Raw genomic sequence first — 25442 nt, forward strand, 5'->3', positions numbered from 1 at the left:
TGTTATTCCCTGGAAGATTATTCTGTTATAAGATTAGTCCCACTGATGGAGTGTGTACAGCCAAACCTGACTCCAAATAGCTTATCCCAAAAGTAGGTGTTTAATATATGCGTGCAATATGATACAAAATGTGTCAGTACCATTAACAGGATATGCAAAAATGAAATGTCTTAAAGTGATTAAAATGCAACTGTAAAACATCCTGGATGAGGTAAAGTACAGTAATTTAATACAATCCCAGTTCCAGAGAGAAAAGATATGGAACATGCTACAAAAAAGACAGCTTACTAGCTTAATGAAAATATGAATAATAAGGTAAAAGTAATTAAGTAGGAGCTCAGTAAGACAATTCCCATGCTTGAGACATCACTAGCAGAGTCTAAAAATGTCTACATTTTCTTCTTGTTGCACCCAAAATGCTTGTGAAAACATAGTGCCTGAGGTATAGTATTCATGTTCAGTAACCTTTGGGATTAAAATGTTTTCTTTAGAGATCCTTGAAAACTGATGCACTAAAGAAACGGGAAGATCTTTCATACACTGCGAAACACAATCTTAGTAGTAGTTTTACCATAAAAGTTACAGCTTTGATCCAGCTATTGTGCCTCAATTCACAGTTTAAAATTATCAGTCAATAGCATATAAACGTTCTCAGCCAAAGTAGGAAAGGTATTATTGCGTAAAATTCAGCAAAAGTCTCAGTGAAACAGTCATATCTTCATATACTTTTTTGAAGCAGAGCTTAACTTGCTTTTTTACCACTGAATTTGGGCCTTTTTAATTATTAGATATTTTATCTAAGCTAAAATTCTTATTTTTCCTTCATAGCGTCATCTATTGTGTTTCTTTCTAGTACACGCTTTTTGGATATTTTTTGTCCTTTTTGCCTCTTTATCTCTCTTTCCTCATTTCCTTTATTTAGTCTAAATTTATCTGTAAGGCCTCATAGGCTTTAAATATATAAATGAACTAATGGTGGCCCTGAACTATGATGGAACCAAAGCATCTTTTTCAATGTTAAAGGCTCACTGTGACGGTGTTCACAGGGGTTTTCAGGTGAGGGAAGAGATGAGAATGTTGACTCCATGTTCAGAAGGCTTGATTTATTATTTTATGATATATATATTACATTTTAATTATACTAAAAAGAATAGAAGGAAAAGTTTCATCTCAGAAGGCTAGCTAAGCTAAGAATAGAAAGGAATGAATCATAAAGGTTTGTGTCTCGGACAGAGAGTCCAAGTTAACTGGGCTGGGATTGGCCATTAATTATAAACATCCAAGATGGGCCAATCATAGATGCACCTGTTGCATTCCACAGCAGCAGATAACCATTGGTTACATTTTGTTGCTGAAGCCTCTCAGCTTCTCAGGAAGAAAAATCCTAAGAAAGGATTTTTAATGAAAAGATATCTGCAACAGCTCACCTCACTTAATTTAGACTATAGGAACATACCTATCTACATGCTGGATGGATTCCTTACACCACTTTTCTTCAAGGAGCTCTACTCACCTGTCCCCACTTCAATGCCTGGTGCCGTCTGAGATGCCACTCAGTGCCCGGGGCATGCACATGGAGATGTCAGTCACATATTGAATGAGATCTCTTGGAAACGTGTGCTGTGCTGCGATGGCAGCTGGAGGCCAGGCTGGACACACTGACATGGTGTTAGACGTTCATGTGGGCAAATGAATTGAGCTACCCGGCTTGCAGGCAGACATCAGTACCATAAATACCTGAATTTCACTGAGCTGAAGCTACTGTTGTAAATTATATTCAAAAGGCGTGACTCCTCTTTGTAACCCATGGAATACATCAGGCAACTGCTTTCAAATGTGTGTTGAGTAGCAATCAATGGATCTCTTTGTCAGGCTTTTATGACATTTCTGTTTCATTCTAAAAATCCTCACCTCATGTACAAAAGATCCCATCCCAGTTTTCATATAACATGGTGTAGCTTTATTGTTTTCTTCTTTGTATAGAATTTTACCTATTATCTTCTTTTTCACTTTCCCTCCCTCTTCACATTCTATCTTCTTATCTCCCTTTCCTTTCTCCTTTCCTTTCTGTTCCCTTGTCAGTTGTCCCCATCTGCCAGTTTCCAGAAGAGAATTACACAGACTATTATATTCCTCAAAGGATAATAGAAAATTAGGATTTTGTCCGTATATTTTGTTGGTGATGTTATTGTTGCTATAATTATAATTACTATTATTACTACTACCACTATTACCATTATGAAAAAAAGAAGCAAGCAAAATAATGGTATTTTTTTGGGTTTTTTTCTGCCAAAAATCAAGTTGTTTAGAGCGAGTCAACAAAATGTCATCTCATCACTCACATTTTTTAGCTTTGTGAAAATTGTGCTTAAAACTCATCAGCCCCTGGAACAAGATGCCACTAAATGTGCCCAGACAATTCAACAGAGCCAATACGAAAGCCAGAGACCACTGGCCAGCAGAGTGAACCTTCCAGGTTCATGAAAGGAATAAAATAAAAGAAAACATCAAGTGGCTTGAGGGTACAGCACAATTGATATATTCCATATAACTCTCGTTGATATATTTCCATATAACTCACAACAGATGTCTGTGGCCATAACCTCAGTTTCTGAAGAACAGGGTAGTTCCATGGCAGACTGGAGCTGTACTGGTTGAATCCAGTTCAGAACTCAGTTCAAGTATCTCTGTATACAATGAGTCATTTGCACAGCTGATCTCTGGGAATTCCTGTCACAACATATCTATGGATAATGTTTCATTGGAGTTCAATAAGGAACAAGTCTGAGCCCTAACTGAGGGTCTTAACCAAATACAGTGAGAAATACAATATAGATCATGATTTACTGCAGTCTGCTAAAATCACTCTTAACAACCTTTGCTGATGCTGACAGGTCTGAGATTTGATAATGTAGTTGCAGGATTTCTCGAAGCTGCGAACTCTAAACCAACTAGCAAACTCAGACATGCAAAGGGTATCATCAAAGTAAGCAGTGGAAGGAATCCACAGATCTGTTAAAGTACAAAGAAAATTCCAGATCAGAACGATTCCAGTCTTCTCTGGATTAAGACATAATTTTAAATTATCAGTGATACTATTATGTATTAGTACTGTCCCATTCAAACTTGAGAGGACTTTAAAACATCACTTGCAGAGATCATCACAGTCAAATTCATTGCATCATGGTTTAAATTATGATAGCTCCATTATTCTTGCTGTCTACACAATGCTTTAAATAAAATCTGCCCTAATAAAAAGCTCTTTAGCATACTGTACATAGGGGTTCTTTGTTTTTTTCTTTCTAGAGAAAATACAGATTTCTTTAATTCATGTTTATAATTCAAGGAGTGGAAGAATTAAAATTTTACAAAATTTTATTTTCCTTAAACTTAAATTATCAAATACACAAGACATAACTGGAATTTTTCTGACATAAAAAAATTGATATGCAGATATATCTGCAAAACACCAATTCATTTGGGCAAGCATATTTCATTTATCTGAGATTTTCCAAGTTTCATATACATAAAATAGATTTGCTAGGGATCTAATATTGAAAGTTAGCCATGTTTATCATAAAATTTGACAGAATTGTATCTAAAAGTAAGAGTTGTGGTGGTCCTAACCCTGGCAGTGTTCAAAGCCTGGTTGGATAAGGCCTTGGATAACCTGATGTCTTGGTTTAGTAAGTGGAAGGTGTACACATCAGAGGGGATTGGGATTAGTGGTCTTTAAGGTCCATTCCAGACCCTTAACATTTTTTGATTCTATGACTCTGTGAATACATAAGATATTGATTACTTGGACAGTGTGACAATTTTATTTTTTTTTCACTCGCATGCAATAAGTATTAAATCATCCACCTCTAACAGAGAAGCCTGTGATCTTTATAGCATTTTCAGCTGAAAAGAAAGTTTCTTCTGGAAGATAGTAGAAGTGGAACTCACTAATTTAGCACAGCCATTTCTATTTAGAATAACTGATGGAATTCCTAAAATAATTATCATAGATTGACCATTCTTGTTATCTAGTTGAGTCAGAAAGCTTGTGTGTATGAGGCCACATTTGCCTGCAGACACACTTGGGCCCCTCTATATGCCAAATGTGCCACTTGCCTACTGCAGTGCAGTGAAATCCTCCAGCAGCTCCAGTTTTCTTCCAGAATAGGCTCTTAACAGATGGCATCTTGTCATTGTCAGTGGCTTGCCATCCCAGAGAGCCGTAAGGATCCATGCAGGGACTGACGTTTCTCTTTCTCTTCCTGCGACATCTAACAAAACTAGCCAATAACAACCTTTCCCTTTCACAGACAATTCCACCTTATGCCAGCTGGTTTCTTCCAAGTCACATCGGGCCCATTCTGCTGCAAGTGCACCAAAAGGACTTATGCTGTTTGACAGCTAAGCCATACACCAGCTAATCGCCGTCAGTGAAAGCAAAATACAAGAAAAAACTTCTTTCATTTCTGGTGCTGCTTCTGGTCATCCCACTCAGCAGTGTGAGCTGTTTTTTTAGCATTCTGTCAGCCCTGTGAAGATCAGTTTAGAAATTAGAGTAGACACAGCTAGCAAATAGCTTTGAATCACTTTGAGTGTAATTAAGCGTGAAGCATAGCTGAGGGCTTTATTTGATCCAGACTGGTCATTTTATTACTAATGTACTCTGCAGAAAGTTTCTATACCCTTACTGTGGTGGCTTTCTACAGCACTGACTGAATACTCATGCTCCATGCATTTTATTTAAAAATAAATGAGAACAATTAACTTTGATTTGTTGGAACAGTTGCAAAGGGTACACATTAAGGTTTACTCTCATGCAGTATTTGCATGTAGCTGTACCAAAACCTTCCACTGAACACAGCAGAACTTGTATCTCATCCCTGAGGTGGAACAGGCACATTAATGTTGTAGTAAATATGATGAATCACAGTTCAGTCATCCTAAAAGAGTCTAGAGGATGGATCTAAAGACTCCAGAGATCATTCTTCTGTTCAGAAGAACTAAAGCAGCCATGCATAAGACCTTCCTCAAGGCAGTGATAAAATATAATTTCTCTCTTAAACTCCTGGATCTTGCCCAACCTATTCAGATAGATGTATCTGTGAGTTTAATACTGCATATGTCACATGCTCATTAATATATCCTGTATTACTAAAATAAGCTAATTATTTTTGTAATTTAAAAAAAATAAATAATATATTTTACCTAAGTTCATCATATCAGGATTCAGTTCCTTCTTTTTACAATATGATTTTTCATACAAAACAAACACTGATTTGAAATGTATTGTCCTGATCTTTACATAAAGTCTCTTATCTAGTCGAGTTCTGAAATTTTATAAGTTGCCTTTGCAAGAAAATGAAGGAATTCATAAAATGTAAGAGTTTAAAATTAGACTCAGAGAAGATTTCTTATTATTATTTCTAATCCACCAAACCTCAGATCATGACATAATGATATTAACTTGTCTCACCTTATAAAAATGCTTTCTCAGGTAAATGAGTAATGCAATTTCTGGTACTGTTTCTGCTCAGTTAAGCTGGGTCAAAAACAACACTATGCAGGTCACTGTATCAAAGCCAGTGCAAGCATTGCGTAGTAAAACAAGTCATCTTGAAAACTTGCCAGATGGCACTAATGGTTATTCATGAATTGCTACAGTAATTCAGTCTCTTAAAACAAAAGTCCTTCCTAGTGAGAGAAAAAAAAAATGCTGGCACAGAGACAATTTATTTGTTATGTTTTACTGTCTAAGTGAAAGATTTAGGTCACTTAAGCTTCCCCATCTAAGAGTAAGTTACATGTCTATGTTGTCATGGATCCAGAGCAAGAAAGACTTTCCAAAGGGTGGTTAAAAGAGGAGATCTTAGTTACCCTCTGCAGATTTCTTTGTTCAACTGATTTCTTATTCTGTTGCCCACACATAAAGACATAGTACCATTGAATATACCCAAATATAGCTCATGAGACACAGAATGTCCAGAAAACTCCTGATCATCTCAACAGCAGCTGATAGCCCAGCAGGGAAACTTAAGAAAACTCAGTTGACTTTATATGTCAGTATATTATTATTATATTCAGCAATTAAAACAAGATTCAGACTATCCTTGACTGTAAGAAGCAACATCTAGTGACATGTGGTACTTAATACCATGGTTTAGTGATGGTGGACTTGGCATTCATTGTTAGGTTAATGGCTGGACTTGATCTTAGAAGTGTCTTCCAACCTAAATGATTCCATGATTCCAGAAAGGCATTTTAGACACCAAATTATGCATATTATCCCGCTCTGTGCACTGTGAATACATACCTTTGCCTTTAAACATCTGCATCTGTAGCCTGTTAGGTGAAATTGATCTGATCTGATCTAAGTTGTAAATTATGCATCAAACTGAATCACATGCAAAATATTGTCATGGTTTAACTCCAGCCAGCAATTAAGTACCAGGAGAAGAGTAGACAAAACTAGGAGGAGAATAGGCAAAAAAGTAAAACTCGGATTGAGATGAAAACACCTTAACAATTAAAAAAATAGTTTTATAATAATAATAGGAGAGAGAAAAGGAATAAAATCAAAGTGACACAGCGTAAATGTGCTCACCATTCTTTGATCAATGCATAGCCTGTCCCTGAGCAGAGATTGATCCCTCACAACCAACTCCCCCCAGTCTATACACTGAATGTGACATTCTATGGCACAGAATGTTTAATATCTTTTTGGCCAGTTTGGGTCACCTGTCCCAGGTGTGCTCCCTATTAGCATCTTGTGCACCTGCTTGCTGGCAGAGCATGGGAATCTGAAAATTTCTTGACTTGGAGTTAGCACCACGTAGCAACAACTAAATCAGTGGGTTTTCAACATTAGTCTTCAGCCACTGTCACAGCTACTAAGAAGAAGATGAAACTAGGACAAATATGAACCAAGACATTTTATATTCTGCTAAATCAAGGCCCATGTAATTTTGGAAGAAGGTAAGAATTAGTGTTATGTGAGTGTCCTGGTTAGAAGAGGGTGAATTTTTGTAATAGAAGGAGAATTGCTACAACTCTGAGGTTATTCTATACCATCTGACATGATGCACATGGGGCAGGTGGAAGCAGTGCCTTCTGGCTGGCAATGTGGTGGAATTGTTGGGGTATTGCCAGCTTCCACATGGTCACCATTCAGATGTGAATCATTCACCTCTCTTCTACACACTTTTATTAATAAGAAGGGGGAGAGAGTGATTGAAGCACAGTTAGAGTGTTTCAGTAGGAATTCTACATTTGGAAATACCATTTCTAAACCACAAGACATAAACATACAAATGAAACTACACAAGCTTGATAGAGTTGGATTGAGAACCACAGTTCCTGATGGGGAAGGCATTAAGGCATTATTCATCCAGTCTTACAACTTTTCAGAATAGTCTCTACAAGGATACCTTTTACAGTGGACATGAATATAGTTTAGAGCCAAATTCAGATATCCGTGTGCATTTTATATATCAACATGTGAGCTGTAAATTCCCTGCATAAGCAAAGGAAATATGACTTGAGTCATGCACTAAAATGCAGGTATCTTGAGCTGACATGTGCTGAGGCATCTGAGAAATGCACAAAAGTGATGACTGATACACAAGATGTGCAGAATCTCTGTATATAGGTATAAGGCCCCTGTATAAAGCTGGCATTGAGATTTCTGAATTCTTGGAGCAGCAGCTAGAGATCAGAAGGGAGAGTAAAGGGTGTTTCAAAGTGCAGTAAGTGTCCTTTTATTCAGATAAGCAAATAAATATCTGGAGCCTATTATGTCATTTTCACTAATGCATTTCAGTGAGTAGAAAACATCTGATCCATAAAAGCCCATTTTACACAAAAATATTTAGCAATAAATATTAAAAAAATCTGTATCTGAAAAAGATCAAAGGCCAAATAGCAAGCTATACCATTGTTTTCAGTGACATTGACTCTGGATTCAAGCATTGTTCAATGCAATGAGAAGTTTTGTAAAGTTAAATTAAATGGACCAAAACTTCACTTATATAAAGTTACGTGAAACTCAGGTCCACCTACTTTGTTCTAAGATAGTTGCAATCATTTTATCTATTTTAATATTTACTTTTGATGATGTGGGACTGAAGAAAAAATCTGAAAAATATTTTGCTTTGATTAGCTTTGGCAGCTGGGAGCTTTATTTTGCAGAGGCAAATGTTAATCATGGATGGCACAGGGCTGAATCCCACTGCAGTAAAATCCATAGGATTAGTTGGTAGAATAAACAGTTCTGGTTTTGGCCACTTACTAATATGCCTAAATGTATTTGCTGTGGGGAATGAGATTTTACAGGAGGAAATAAATATGCATTGTAAGAGCTAGTTAAGTATTTCAGTAAGTCACCTGAGCATCTTGAGAAATTATTGGCAGTTCACATGTATTGTCTAAGTTCTTTTGTGTACCAATGCGACAGGGATGTAATTCTTCCCCACATGGATCTACTGTAAGCCAGAGGCACACATTGCCTGTGAATGAAAGTGAGACTTATAGAAGCACCCATGACTAGGCAACCAGTAATTTCCCATCATTATTCTAGCACGAAACATTTTTTAATGTAGGAAAAATCCATAGCACAGCTGTTGGAAACTTGGGGGTGTGAGTTTCTTTTTAATTTTTAATTTACTTTTTTATTTCAGTTTTGCCTTGTGCAGAAGTGGCTGCCTATTTCAATAAATAAAAAAATTGCCATGATGTCACCTTATATTTCTTAAGCAAAGGTGAGTCCATTGCATGTTCTAATATCTCAGTTTGTATTGTGCCATGTGGTGTGACTGACTCTAACCCGCAGCAATGTGAAGCCTGTAACAAATGGCTTGTGTCCCTGCTGCTCCCCACCAGCCCAGAGAGCAAAGAAATGGAGAATTATATAAGAACAGTGGGTGGAAGCAGTTAATGGGCTTTTTGCTGCTGGCATTTCTCAGACAGAAATACTGTCTAACAAAGCCTGGCATGCAGAAATCATTATTTACTCAGATGTGATCATATAAAGTTTGACAGGTATCATTCAGTTGCTGACCTGCAATGCAAATAAGAAAAAAACCACATTGCCAAAGCAAGGTTAGTTCTTGTTCTGTGATCATCGCCAAATCACTGTCAATATAAAATGGACACCCTCTGTGCAGCTGTGGTTATTTGAAAGACATTCCTATCAGACTTTTACATGGTGCATTGGGGGTTTATTCTGCATGATAGAGTGGAGTTTTATTTCCCTGTTTTGAAGGGGGTCCTTGGGGAATGTGCTGAGCAACTGGGCAGTGCGAGTGACTTTCTGACTCATGTTTTGTGAAGGAGAAACACGCAAGGAAACAACTTTCTAGCTGGTTTTCTGAGGAACTAATAAGTGTGAATAAACGTAAGTATTAATCTAATTGGCCGCACGTTGGAAGCAGTATTTCCATGACAGGTGACAGCTATGATGTTCATAAACAGCCCTATTTTTGAAGCATTACTTAATGGAAGTGACAAATAATTCAAACTGAATATATAAATGGCATCACAGTATAACACCTCCAAGTGACATATTGATTAGAGCTTAAATGAATTGATTGAATTAAATTTGGGTCATGCGGTGAGTGGCTTTTTTAGACAAGGCTAGAAGCACGAAAGCCCTCTGACTGAAATTTGAAAAAAAAGCCCCTGTTTTGAATAAAATGAAATTCTAGTTCTGCCTTCCCTCTCATTTTCCTTCCCTGCCACACTACTGTATCAGTACATCTTGAAAGGTTTAAAGGAAAGGCAGATGGTACCTTTCAAAATGTTATTGAGTAATTTTACATTAGTGTACTCTAGTGTCATTGTACTTGATATTGAGATGAAGAATATGTTAGCTCGAGGTTGTGCATCATTTTCTGTGATCTCAGCTGGAGGTAAGATTGTTCAAAACTGGCACAGCTTGAATATTGATACAAATACAATTATAACATTCCGCTAACAGAACTGAAAAATTGCTAATCAGTTTTATTAATGATTATGTGTAATTCTAAGAGTCCTGACCCCCTACTGAGCCATTTAGGAAACTCTACAAAACAAAATATGCTGTAAGCATATTTCCAGTTGAACAGCTGTATGAAGTACTGATCCATCAATTGAGAAAGAGCAAATTTTTTTTAGAAACATTTTGAAAAAAAATGAGATATTATTTCCATTCATAACATAGATGGGATTCAGAGATGGAGATTCTCACTGAATACTGCAGTAGTGGAATAATGTTTGCTACCAACACTGACATGGTAAAGGGAGTAGAAAAAGGAGAAAAGAGATGGGGGGCAAGAGGAAGGCAAAAAACCTGAAAATGTAAGCTCTTTAGAAAAGAAGTATTGTATTAATTCAGTCCTTGTTTGAGGTGATTTTAAGGAGCCTTTTGTCCAGAAATATTGCAAGCAATCTCAACTGAAAAATAGTTCCTTTAAATATGTTTGCTTGGGTATTCATATGTTGAGGAACTCAAAATTGCTAGCTCCTTATAAAAGTCTTTGTCATGACTATGAAGACATACTAAAATCTTCATAAAGTACTGCTAATCTCTAAAATTTGAAAATACCTTTTCTTCCTACTGGCTTTTAAATAGGAGTAGACCTGTCATTCTACAAAGAAATAATTATTTTCCATTTGAGTGAGGGTCTTGGAGCATTTCCATGAAGTCTTGGAGCATTTCCTCTGCTTGAAACTGAAGACATTAATAAGAAGTGTTAGAAAAATATACAACTCTAGCACATAGTGAGCATATGTAGCAGTTATCTGCCAAAGGACATGGCTATTCAGTATCATTCCAAAGTGTCTTCCAGCTTAGTCATTAAAAATTTTCCTTACAAATTCTATAGTCCTGTTTTAGAAAAGTCTCTTATTAGCCTGAACTTTCAGAAATCCTGTTTATCTATTTTGTGTCCAATAGTAGAATTTGCCTCTTTCTTGTCAGACCCTCATCCACACTGCTTCTGACACAAGCCAGGACACCACTGGCCTCCTTAACCTCCTGGGCACACACTGGCTCATGTACAGCATCTGTCAACCAGCACCACCAGGTCCTTTTCCACTGGGAATCTTTCCAGCCACTTCTCCTCCAGCCTGTGGTGTTGCTCATGGTTCTTGTGACACAAGGGCAGGACCCAGCACTCCATCTTGTTCATTCTTATGCCCTTGGCCTCAGCCCACTGATCCAGCCTGTCCAGGTCCTTCTGCAGAGCCTTCCTACCCTACAGCAAATCAACATTCCTGCCCAACTTGATGTCATCAGCAAACTCTCTGAGAGTGCACTCAATCCCTCTTTGAAAGAAGAGATCTATGCCTCAGGAAGAGAAAAAAATCATCATACCTTCAAATAATTTTATTTTTAGATTTCCTCTCAGGTATGTTAATGCATCCTATCTTTAAAAGAGACTTATAAATTCACCCATGTTACCTATAGATATTAAGATCTAGAATTCTTTAATACACTTTACAGAAGAGCTAGGGAAATAATGAATTTTTCAGTTATACATAATTAAAAAAAAAGGAAGCAAGAAAAACTTGATTAGATTGAAGCAAAACTTCCATATATAAAGTTTTTGAATTAACAAGCACAAGAATTAAACCTGAAGATGTCTGATAGATGGTCTGGTCTATTTGAAATGAATGGGTTTTTTCTCATTTTCAGACTATCTATTTTTATGATAGTTTTCATTTTATATTTATTGACAAATTATAAAGAAGAGAAAAATTACATACTTATTTTAAACAGTAAGCAGAAATGGTTTAACATTTCTATAAAATTAAGTGTTAAAGTTTGATGTTTTATAAGTGTTGATGAGGCTTATCTAATTTCTTGTACACAAAGACAAGCAAAAAAATTCAGTCTCATTTTGTGAATAGTACTGGCCTTTCTTATTTTATATATTTTGTTGAATTCTCTACTCACTAGCAGAATATACCAAATTATATTCTGTATCAATTTTCAGCTAAAACCGTGCAGCCAAAATGTAAATAAGTTTGAAGTTACATATTCATGTTGAAATAGTTAAAAATTTACCAGATTTCAACAAATTATTGCCCAAAGAACTCTAACATATGAAGCGCCTTACAGATGGAATTCCTCTTCATTATAATAGATATACTATTCAGAGATATTTTAATCATAGAAAGGGAAGCAACCTCTGAGGAACCTTTTAATATTCAGGAATTATATTTTTTTAATAACAGAATTAAATATATGCTAGCTAAATACATAATCAATTCTCTTTTTTCACTGGATAAGACATAAGCTTTTTTTTTTTTATATAATATTGTATGAAAATAAGCTCAAAGGGCAGCCTGTTGGATTTTGCATGACTCAGCTCTGTTTCCACAGGTGTCTCTTTACCTAGCAGCATTATTTATGCAGTTTGTTTAGTTTACTTTACAGGCATGCCAGCAGTCATAGGGTAGACCTATTGAACGAAAGTACAATAGGTCTAATACATCAATACATTTGAGCTGAACAGCTTTAATTAGGCCTTCCTGGTCATTTCATCAATTCTGTGGAGTTCCACTGGGATTTGGATAGCACCAGGCCTTCTGTAGTGCCTGAAAATTATGGCACTCCCATCCCACTCTGCCAGTCACATCACAAGCTTAGACAATCAGCATTAAATCACACAATAGTCTGTATTGCAGAACATAAATTCACCCCTAAAGTAATATATTTGAGACACTAAAATCTTTCCAACCTTAATATCTATTTGAAATTCAAGCTATCATGAAATTTTCTGTGCAACACTCTGTTGTTGCTCAAATTAAAGGTGTGCTTCACTTGAAGATTTATGCTTCTCAGATATGACAAATGTATTTGTTGCATTTGTCTGGCAGATGGGATCTGCTAGAACTTGCAGATGTTACAAACCCAAAAAAATGCTTTTCTGCTGCTGCATTAGCTCTCTTGGTTTGCACTTCATTTGAGAACCATATATCAAATAGATTATTTAGGATTTAGCAACCCTAAAGCAGGTAATTTATTCACATATATAAACTTATATCAGGATTAAATTCCTCATATTTATTCCTGGTCACACAATTGTCTAACCTATTCAAGGTACTTAGGCTTGTTTATTTAGATGCAAAGGATGAATCACAAAATAAAACAATGTTTGAGGTTGGAAGGGGTCTCCAGAGAAAAGTTTTCTGATGTTCTGGGTGAACCTCCCATGTTGCAGTTTGTGTCCATTCACCTTGGTCCTGTGACCAGGTGCATTTGGAACGACCTGAGTTCTGAGTTCTGTCTTCTTTAGACCTTCCCTTCAGGCATTTATATACACTGATAAACCCCCTGTAAGCCTTATTTGCTCTAGGCTGGACAGTCTCTCAACCTTTAGACATATACTCCAGCCTCTCCATCTTTTTCATGGCCCTTTGTTGGACTGTGTTTAATATGCTTATGTCTGTCTTGCTCTTCTGGAGAGCCCAGAAGCAGACACAGTACTCCCAGTATGGTCTCACTGGTGCTGAGCAAAGGGGAAGGATCATTTCCCTTCAGCTACTGGCTACATCCCTAATGCAGCATAGGTTTATAATTTGCCTTCTTTGTATCACAGGCACACTGCTGGCTCATGTTCAGTTTGCTGGTTCATGTTCACCAGCACTGCCAGAACCTTTCTTGCAGAGCTATTTTCCAGCCAGGCATCCCAGAAATATATTCATTCATTGTGGTTGTTATTCCTCAGTTTTGAAAGCTGAGGCCATCAGTGATGTTGGTAGCACCTCTGGGATAACAAATTTAAAGGGAAAAACCTACTGTGTAACAGCAGCAGGTGAGAGGATTTAAAATATGTCTAACAATTCTGCAGATACCCAGGTCCATGAAGAAAGGGGGAGAAGAGATGCCCCAGGCACTGGAGCAGATTGCCTGCAGCCCATGGTGAGGCAGGCTGTCCCCTACAGCCAGTGGAGGTCCACAGTGGAGCAGGTATCCATTTCACAGTCCAAGAAAAACACTACATATGAGCAGGTGGGTGTGACCTGAAGGAAGATATGAGCAGGTAGGAAGCCCACACTGGTGCTGGCTCTTGGCAGGACCTGCAGGCCCATGGGGAGAGAAGTTCACACTGGAGCTGGTTCACTGGCAGGACTTATCATGCCAGGGGAAACCCATGCTGGAGTTCCTGAAGGACTGCACCTGTGGCAGGGACACACTCTGGAGCAGTTCATGAAGAACTGAAGTCAGTGGGAAGCACCCCGACTGGAGAAGTTCAGGGAGTGTTCTGCTGGAGGGACCCACACTGGAGCAGGGAAGAGTGTGAGCAGGAAAGAGGCAGCGATATATGAATAACTCCCATGCCCTGTCCCCCAACCCTGCTGGTAGAGAGGAGAGGGAGAAACTGGGAGTAAAGTTCAGGCTGCATAGAGAGGCAAGGGGTGACAGAAAGTTTTCTCTATCTAGTTTTACCTCTCATTTCAGTAATCTGATTTAGATTGTCTAGAAATTAAAATAATTTTCCCAAGTAGAATCTGTTTTGTCTGTGACAGTAATTGGTGAGTAATCTCTCCCTGCTTCTATCTTGACCCATGAGCCTTTCATGATATTTTCCTTTTGCCCTATCCTGCTTAGGAGGAGAGTGATAGAGCAGGTGGGCACCTGGTAGTTAGCCATGGCCATCCCACCACAAAGGTAAAGATATAGATATGTTGCAGTCTGCTAAAATTATCTCATACTGTAAAATTGTTATTCTGGCTCCAGACATGGTGATGCACAATCTGTCATGTGTCAGATTATATATGGTCAGTCCAGGTCCTGTAGCAGGGGTAATGCTGCATTCAGTTCCATATGGAGTCCAGTGTCACATTCACATTCTCTGAAAAATCCCTTCGTCCAGCATTTTTCTCCTGGGAAGCTGAGAAGCCTCCAAGAAAAAGGAAAACAATAATTATCTCATTTGCTTTTCCTCTGTTTTGCTCACCTGGAATGTGTTTGGAAATTGTTTACCACAGGTGACTGTTTCATTGGTTTCTGGTGTGAGTTGTTTTCTCTCATTGGCCAATCAGTGCCAAGCTGTGTCGGGACTCTGGAAAGAGTCACGAGTTTTCATTATTATCTTTTTAGCATTCTGTAAGTATCCTTTCTGTATTCTTTAGTGTAGTATAGTTTAGTATCCTTTAATATAATACAGTATCATAACATAATAAATTAGTCTTCTGAGAACAATTCATCATTCCTTCCTTCATCTGGGCACCCCACAAATACAATAATCCAGAGCAATGAGTTTCCTCCACATCTTGGGGAGCTCATGAAGGAAGTTGGACTGAGATTTTGAGTAGGCTGTATGGGTTAAACCAGCAGTCCACTCTTTTGAACATTTTACAGATATTACCTTTTTAAATTATCTCAGAGATTGTATTCTTGCTTGGCTTCTTTCCATATGAAATGTTCTAGTCTGATATTTCTTTTCTCTACAAAAGTAGAAAGGATTAATCTGCAACTGCTTTGATGGACACACCCAAATTTTAATGAGTATAACCTTAGCAAGATTTGGACAAGCCAGTCTTTCAACTATGATATTGACTTTCATACATAAATCCTCCTAGTATTTTTTTTGGCCATTTTTTAGAAAATATAGATACATTATTTTACTCTCAGCATAGGTGTCCTATATTTTCTAGTTAATGAAACAGAAAGATACTAATATTTCGCTATTGCTGTTCTGGATAGTCAGTAATTTAAAGTAAAGGTCAAAAATATAAATCTGTATATGTTATAGTAGTTCATGTCAGGGAGTCACACACATTCAAGCTCTAATTAAAAGCACAGGTAATTTATTACACTGTATATAACTCTTCTCCCAGTTAAAACAAATAGGGAAGAAGATTTCAACAAAATTTGACAGTATCTTTACCTTTCACTAGGTGATATTTATAATTACTTTATTATTTCTTCAGAAAACCTTCAGTAGGTTTCCTTAAAAAGTAATTAAAAAACACCCACTAAATTAGAACTCCATACCATTAACTTCAAAATACAGGATTTTTTTAGTTTTGTAATGCGCTACCAAAATCTAATATCAGATATAACAAAATATATACATACACAACTAACTTCACAGTATCTGAGTACTTTATGTACTTCAGCCTCAATAATTCCTTTTGGGTTTTCTGGGGTTTTTTGGTTTTTGTTTTTTGGTTTTTTCCCCACAGCATAGCTGTTTAGGTTTCAAACACCTCATAATTGCAATTCTCCTTACCCTTATTACTGTGAGTGCATTCACTTTGGTGTCCCTAGAGTATAAATTTTATTCAGCTATGACTCCAGAAGCTCTGCTCTGCTGAAATAGTAATTTCAAGAGCCTTTGGCCACTTTGTAAGTTGAACTGGAAGGGCAGAAGGGTATGTTGTTGTGTGTGAAGTGGGGTCCTTCACCATCTGACAAATCCCCTGACAAGGGACAGTCTCAGGCTCAGAGTGATTGGCAGCTCCTGCAGCTTTTGGACCTGAGCAGCTGTGCATTGCAGCTGAGCTGAAAAGGGTCCTCTAATTATCACAACATTAACAATCAACTGGTTCTGGCCAAAAGGGACCGCAAATGAGAAGTCATTTTGCAAGCTACTTAAAATTTTTCATAGACCACATGCAGTCTGCAGTCTGCCCTTTGTGACATAAGACCGTCTAGTAGCAATAAAAATAGTGGTATCATGGCTAAGTAATTAAATTATGCTAGAGAAATACAGTCAAAAGTTTATTAATGCTTTTCATTGTGAAGAAAAGGGCACTTTTATACAAGAAAACACTGAAATACTGCAGACAGTTTAACCTAATTCATGAAGCTGGTTGCTGGCTATTTTTAAAAGGATAGTAATGGTTGTTTAGAGATGTTTAATACACTGCAGTCATCTGAAGGAAAAAGGGAAGGAAAATAAACCTGACACACACCACTGCACAATCTGTAAGAATGGCAGGATAATAATGAAGGAGGTAAAATAAAGATATGCAGAGCTTTATGAGGTAACATGGCATATCTATCTGGCAACTAAAGTACCCTTAAGTTCATTCCAAACTCAGATTTTCCCCTGAAAAAAACAATTCTCACATATAATATTTATGCTAATTTAAATTCAAAGCTGGCATAAACAAAAAACCTTAAAAACAGTAATTAGCAGGTACATGGTAAGTAAAATGAGAAACAATATTAGCATTAACAGTAATGGTTATGTATATTGCTGGTAGTTTCTAATAGTATTTAATGTCAAGAACCAAGATAAAGCAAGTTCACTAATTTTAAACAATGTCCCACTGAAAAAAATTAACAAAGTTCACAAATTTTGATTTTTTCCTGTCTTTCTAGTTGCAAAATACTTTGCATCAAATCACAGAAAATAGTGTATGTTGTGAGCATTTTTTATTTTCAATAAAGAAATTTATTGCCTCAGTCTAACATGTGAGATATCTGTAGGGACTGTGGATATCCATCCTGAGGGCCTTTCAAGATTTGGCTGAACAAAACCACAGCTGATGTATTCTATTGCTAATAATATTCCCATTTACAGGGAAGTGGGACTGCATGACTTCCAGAGATCCTCATATTCTTGGTCATTAATTTTTCAACAAAAGTTAGAAAAAATGTTTGGGAAATATGTGAAACATATAATAAGACAATAGTCACAGGAACCTTTGCCAAACAGAGAAGTGAACATGAACAGTACCTAATTTACTATAAGGAAAATGAGAAACTCATTTTGTTTTTATATTGACCTGATATGTTTAAATGATTGTACTACTTGAGGCTTACCCTCAATTTTTAGGTACTTATAAACAGGCTAAAAGACTGTCTTTTGGGGAAAAAAAAAAAAGAAAGAAAAAAAAACCAAAGAAACTTCACATTTAAAAGATTCATTAAAATTAATATAAATGTCTCCAGATTTCCATCAAATTGACATATCAAGATTTTAAAATACTCTGGTGGTTGCCATGTAAGAATCAGTGTTATGTTCTGGTTTATTTTAATTTTTTTTTATTTTATATCCTGAATTTTACTATTTTATTTTATTTGATTTTATATTTCATTTCATTTCATTTATATTGTCTCTACAACTTTAGGAAACCACCTAATATCCACACATACCAGCTTCACATTTTCAAAAGCAGTACATTAATTCTTTTTTTCACTTGAGCTGTTGTCAGGATTAATTAGTGTAGCTACCAAGACGAAAAAGAATTTGTAATTTTAAGACAGAGTAAAATACCACAGCTGTCCCATTAACTTCAGCTGGATTTTTGCCTGAATACATAATACAATATTAGTTTATTATGAGCAAACAAGATGTTCTGCTATATTTTGATTCTCCTCTTAATGGGAGTCTGGATTTTCTTTTTTATTATTTGATTTGATGCTTTTGTTCCACTTTTAAAAGCCAAAAGAATGAATAAATGGAAACTAAGAAACTGTCAACTTATCCTTAAACAACGTGATGGCATTGAGAGCTCATACTGCAGAATAATCAGAAGTACGGTAAATATGGCATTCCTTATGCATATGCTGCAGAAAATACAATTTCTCAAGACCTTGTTCCAGGTAAAGTGGAATAGCGTACTTTTGGCTTGATATCAGCTAAACTCCAGGTTAATCACACTTTTTGCTATCAGAGAGTGATGGCATGCAGAAGCTGAAGTGAGACTTTGCATTTAATGGATGAAATTCTATTTGCTACAAACTGATAGCGGGTTTGGCAGCTGAATGATGTATTTCCGGAAATGGGAAGATGTCCTAGAAGTAACTCATGGCTGTTTCCAAAGATTTATTAAAACTAAGTTGACACTTGCATCACTGATAGAGGTAATTTCAGAGCTCTTGAAATTCTACTGACCCTAAGATAATGAAACTACCACCTCGTGCACATTTGTATTCTGTGGCAGGTAGCACGGGCTCATGGCTTGGAATGAAAAGCACTATCATTATGTGCTGAAGGATTTCACACCAGTAACTGAGGGCAAATGCATAGACTCAAAGATATTTCAAGAAAGGTAGATACAATACTGGGAACCAAATGAGAGCACAGTGCAAAAACAACAATAACAAGTTATTTGGATTGTTAAAAAAATCTAGGGTTCTGTAAGATGAGTGCAGCCTCATAACTAAGCCATTTTAAAAGGATTTTTTTATCCTGTATCACAGCAAGAATTTTTATTATGCCCTAAAACAAACCAAATCCAGTGCATATGAAAAGTGCCATGAAATGTGCTTAAAAAAGTCTTGCTGAGGAAGAGATGTGCATATTTATGAAATAGACAGCCAAGGGCTGTACAAATTAAAGCTTTGCTTATAATCCAAATAATGTTTTTAACAGTATTTTAAGATAAGAAGGATATGTGTTAAAGTCTGATCAAAAGTATCAAATATTTAGGCTCATTCAAAATGTGGATTGGCCATGTGAAATGGGATGATTGCTTTATACTAAAATGCAGCAGAAATATTAGCGAAAATCAAGAGAAATCACTGGAACATTTCACTACTTTCAGCAACTTTGTCAAAAAACCGCAAAGCCCCTATGTCCTCCTCATGATTTAATAATCCCATGCACTTTTAAAGTGTTGGAAAATTCACAGTGTTAAGAGCAACAAAGGTAATCCTGTAAATGGTCCTGAGGAGACTGATCACCACTGGGTAAACAGGAAACTGGTAATCAGAAAAAAAATTTAAAACTCCTTGCTCTGAATCTGGAGAGGACTGAAGGTTTTCATTTAGAAGTCATGCCTTTTATACAGCTGTGGACCATGTCAGAAAGCAGAAAACAAATTTTGTCTCCATCAAAGACACCAAGTAGTAAGGGGGAGAGTAACATTTTGAGGAAACTAAAATTGAGGCTATGTGTATACAATATTGTTTATCTGGAATGTTAGGGTTTTTCTGGGACGCTCTTCCATCTGATTATTCTTTATGCATTGAGTCACCAACTTTGGTGCTGAATACTTTTATTGAAACAAACTTCTTTCCAGCAAAGCTTACTATTATGCTCGTCCCAAAGTGTCGCTTGGATGGAAAGTTGGTCTTAAGTTCATTAAGAACTAAAATAAGACCCCTTGTGTTTAAAATATCCACAGAGCCTGTATTAGGGTTTGTGCTACACTTGCAAGCTGCATTTAGCTTTCAATTCTTGCACAGGATAGACCTTTGATCTTGGGTTTGTGTTCCTCAATCCATACAGTGTCACAGCATTTCTTCAGAACGATATTTGATTTATTAAACAAATGAGGAGAAGTATGGGAACATACTTTTTTTAGAATTCTGTAGTCCTTACTTTTCTTTTTGAATCTGTGCCTTGAATCTGAGTTCTCTGAATCTTCATTGGGTTTGTGTGGCCAGGTTTTGGTAGTGAGGGGGCTACAGAGGTAGGTTCTCTGAGAAGCTGCCAGAAGATTCCCCCATGTCCAACAGAGCCCATGGCAGCTGACTCCAAGATAGACTCACCACTGGCCAAGGCCAAGCCAATCAGTGATGGTAGTGATGCCCCAGAGATAACATTTAAGGAATTAAAAGGAGCCCACATTAAAGCAGCCTGCTCCTGACGGTCTGCACTCCACAGAAAAGGACCCATGCTGGAGCAGCTCATGGAGGACTGTAGCCCATGGGAAGGACTCATGTTGGAGAAGTTCAAGGAAGATGACCTCCCATAGGAGGGAACCCATGCTGGAGCAGGGGAAGGACATTTCTCCTTGAGGAGGGAGCAATGGCAGAAACTGCATGTGAAGAACAGACTGTAACCTCTGTTCCCTGTCTCCCTGAGCAGCTGGGAGGGAGAAGGTAGAGAACTGATAATAAAGTTAAACTCAGGAAGGAGGAAGGGGTAGGGGAAAGGTGTTTTAAAGATTGTTCTGCTTCTCATTATCCTTCTCTTGATTTTGATTGGTAATAAATTCAATTAATTTCCGTAAGTCAAATCTGGCTTGCCCATGATGACAATTGCAGAGCGATCTCTCCCTGCCCTTCTTTCAAATCATAGCCTTTTGCAATATTTTCTCTTCCCTGTCCAGTTGTGAATGGGAGTGATAAAGCAGCTTTAGTGGGCACCTGGCATCTTGCCAAGGTCAAACCACCACAGAATGTAATAATTCAATTCTAAAGTTAAGTACAAAAGCCTATATGAGTATAGTGCGCATTTACAATGAACACAGAATGTTCTCATTTGATTGTAGGGTCCAAGGATTATTTTCTTATTTCCTATTTACTATTACTATTATAGTTTACAGACACTGAAAAAATTATAGCTGCCTTTTTTACATCATATTTTAGCATAGGCTTTGCATAGACCATCTCTATCAGAGGTAATTGCCAGAAAACTTTTACATTTCTAGTTTTTTATTATCTATGAAGTATACAACAACATTTCCCCACTTTTTCCTCATTATTTTTTTATTTTATGAATTGAAGGAAGTGAGCAATTTTCAATGAAATCAGGTTTTTTTTTTTAATGTAGCCTAAGCTGATTACATATCAGTTTAATATATTCACAAACTGTCTGTGAGAATGTCTATAATGGGACATATACCATAGTTTAATTTTAAAAATTCATGCCAGTTAAATCCCACAGGTTGAAGTAGTTAGGAAACAGATTCAGCTAAAGAGATGCAACTGCTTTTAGGGCACTTTTATGTCAGCCCTATCAGTTAATTCACTCCAATTAGAAAATATGTTAATCTTCCACATTTTGCAAGAGATCTGCCTGCAAATACCAGGCTGGAACACACATAACTTGTCTCAGAAAAATAATCCTAGATATTGAGGAAAATCTGCAACAACCATTATTATGTCAAACTTGCAAAATATATTGGATTTTATTTTTTACAGGATTTCACACATGTACAGCAGTAGTGGCAGCTACTCATGTTAAAAACACACCTGTCATTAGTGAAAACAGAAGCCAGATTAAAGTAGACCTATTTTCTTAAATGGAACCGAGGAAAGTATTTTGACTCTTGCTTCTGTTAAAGGACCAATTGTCTTACCAGTTGTCAAGCCTCATTTAGATTCCATAGCTAAAAACTATTAGTTTGCTGCACACTGAAAAAAAAAACAAAAACAAAAACAAAGCCCAAAAATAAATCTTTTCAAGGTGCTATATTTTAGATCTTTTGGTTTTTTATTTTCAATAGATTAATTCAAGTTAGAAGGGGACTCTGGTAGTCAAATTTTCCAAATCCCAGCTGAAAACAGGAGAAATCTCCAATTAAAAGACATTTATATTTAGAGGGTAATACATTATTACACTACTCAATAATTTAGAGTTGCCTAACTTTATTTGGTCATTTAATGAGCATCCATTTATGCTGATTTTCAAAGATGCTTACTTTGGGAAAATTATAAATTTGCCAACAGCAAAATTTCAAAATAAGAATTAGTGAGATGCTTGGAAGTATTTTCTCCAGCTTTTCTTTTATGTTTTTTCCTCCATATGAGTGAGGAAGTATCTGGTCTAGTCACAACATCCCACCATGTGCTTTCATGCTAGATTGTTATAATTCATTGGAATATATGGTACTTGAGAAAAGCAAAGAGAAAAAGGCAATACAAATTTCCTCTTTACTTCCCAACAAATGATGATCTATTCAGGAAAGCAGAATTAACTTCTAAAAATGCATTAATTTTCACATAACCTCAATATGTTTATGAAAAATTCAGTTTAAATTTACATTAAAACTATGAATGCATCGAAATTGCTGTCTAACAAATTATCCATGGGCATATTCCAAATAATTTACTTCTTCACTTACTCTCAGGAAAGCTTAGGTAGATCAAAAGCTTATGACAAATGATTTTCACCTTATTTGCAACATCCTTTAGAAAAAAAATCAGGTCATCAGTGACAAGTGATTTGTGATTGTGGATCGACACAATGCACAACTGCATTATGACAAACATCAATCAATAATATGTCAGTCACATACTCTCATATTCCAAAAAAACAGTCATATAAGCAAATTAATGTGTATATTTAAACGTGGTTGCAATAATAAAAATAATCTAAGAAGCTAAAATTTAGCTTTGAGTTTCCTGGAAAGCTGCACATGATTCAGATCCTCACACTAAAATGCCTAATTTAAATTCAGTTAGTTAGGTTGGAATTGTTTCTTTCCAGGCATGGGGTTTCTCCTTGGGAAAGAATTTAAAAAACAAAGGCTATATTTACAGAAAAATACCAATAATAATTTGTTTTATGAAGAGATGAGTGTTCAGCTATTTCTTTACGGGGAAAATATTTGTTTTTTCTGATATAGAACTTAAGTCTGTTTCTATTGGCAAAAAATAATTGTCAAAGTTTTCTACTGGAATGGAATTGAGGGCTATCCACCAATTTCATATCAAATCACATCACTGCTGTAAAAATATAAAGATAAAATTCAAAAGTAAAAAAAAAGTTTTAATAGGCCTGGATCTGAATTTGTGATTCCTTACCATGTTTATGAAAGCAAACAAGAAAGGATTTTTTTTTAACACTCACTTTGCACTTGTTTATCTGGCTACAAAAGGAGCAATTCTCCTTCTGGAAATTAATCATGGACTGTTATTCCCAATACAAATGGTTTGAGACAGACACAAACAAATGAACTTCTTTCTCAAAGTTCAAATCAGTATGGAAATGTTGCTAAGCCCATCTACATAAAACTCAGTGTTTCGTAGGTGACTTACATCCTGAAAAGTCTGAAATACACATACAAAGACCTAATTTTGTCATCTTTAGAAAGAGCAGAAAAATATTGTTGAGAATGAAAACAGCATAACCTATGCATGAGGAATTAAGGGAGAAAAAATATTGGTCACACACTTGTTAAAAAATTGGTCCTTTCTATCATAAAATAACTTTTCTCCTACTAATATATTTCATTGTTACACAGGCCATTGTTTGTTTGAATAAGGGGAAATAAGCTGTGAGAAAGAGTTTATATAATGCAAATGAGGGAAGTTTGGCAGAGGCATGCATGTTAATAAGCAAAGTACAATCCTGACTACAGAGCTGCTTGTCGAAAAGTTTTCATGATCTATGACCATCATGTGACTAAAGATAAGGGAGATTAGGTAATTGATAATGTCTACATTTCACATAATTTTTCTTCTTTTCTCTGGAAAGTGCTTCACACAGCAACTGAGGAGATATTCCCTTTGTTTTGCAGATGGGAAAACTGCTCAAGGGCAGTCAAAAGGAGAGAACCAAGATCCAGAGGCCCAGTGTACTTCATTGACTCTACAGCATTGCAGTTTACAAATCTATTATTATTTCTTCCTTGAGCAGCTTTTTCCCCACCTTAGACATAGAGCCCAAAAATTTCCTACAGGAAACCTCCCTTAACCAATAAGATGTTCAGCTTCACAGAGACATGAAGTCTATGGATAACATTTCCAGTGATCAAGATCAAAGTCCTTTCCCAGTGTTATCAATGAACTCTAGTATCACAAAAACTAAGGACTTCTGTAGTGAATCATCCTTTCAGGTTTCAAACTAAGCATTCAATGAGAAATAGAGGTATTAAAAAAACCCCTGTAAACAAACCATTTATTTTCCTCCAGATTCTGAGTGACAATTTCATTCCATCTGCTATTCTTCCCCTGTAAATCAGTGGCATTGAAGTACTGTATCATAGTTCTACAGACCTCATACCTTGATTTCATTATATTTTCCTCTGGACAGTCTAAACATTAACTGGAGGTAATACACTATCTTTGGATCTGATACATTTACAGCCACTTCAATTAGCATTAAAGTTTACATTTATATTAGCACTCAAATGCACATCTGTTTTAAGACATATACACTGTCAGCTACGATGGGATCTGTGAATAACCCATTTTAATATAGTTGTCCTCCCAGTGCTGCTTTAGGATTGGAAATTATTATCACTCACAATATTTGAGTGGAACCACAAAGTCTGTGATATGAGACTTGGCTGCATTTCTAAAATCATCATTCCTGATGAGGACTTAGCCATAAATCAGCTGCATTTCTGAGTGAGATGTAGGCATTAGCATTATGAATCTGACTTTTCCTGTGCAGGTATAAGAATCCCACTCTTTTCAATAATGTTATAATGAAAGTGCTGTCCAGGGAGATGTGAAGTAGGAAAAATTCAAGCCAAAGAGAGCCTGCAACGTAGGTGCCCACCTTCCACTGCAAGTAATTTTGTACTAAAGATTAATGGAGAAGAAAAAAAAAAAAAAAAAAAAAGAGGATACTACCACACTTTTTAGCAGTAGTAAAGCAGTTTCTGTTTCTTAAAGTGAAAAAGTGCTGTGAAGGCACTGAAATATTCACATTTGCTTTACAAGCAGTTTCAGTTTGAATTGTTTAAGGTCATACAAATATAAAGGCAGCACATACGTTCAGCCTGCTGAACCAAGAGTCCAGACCAATAGCCATTTCCCTTATTATGCAGTAGTCTTAGTGAAGTCAATACACTTCATTCTATGCTACACACTTAGTATGAAT

The sequence above is a fragment of the Agelaius phoeniceus genome, chromosome 2 (assembly GCF_051311805.1).
Source record: "Agelaius phoeniceus isolate bAgePho1 chromosome 2, bAgePho1.hap1, whole genome shotgun sequence".
Lineage (NCBI taxonomy): Eukaryota > Metazoa > Chordata > Aves > Passeriformes > Icteridae > Agelaius > Agelaius phoeniceus.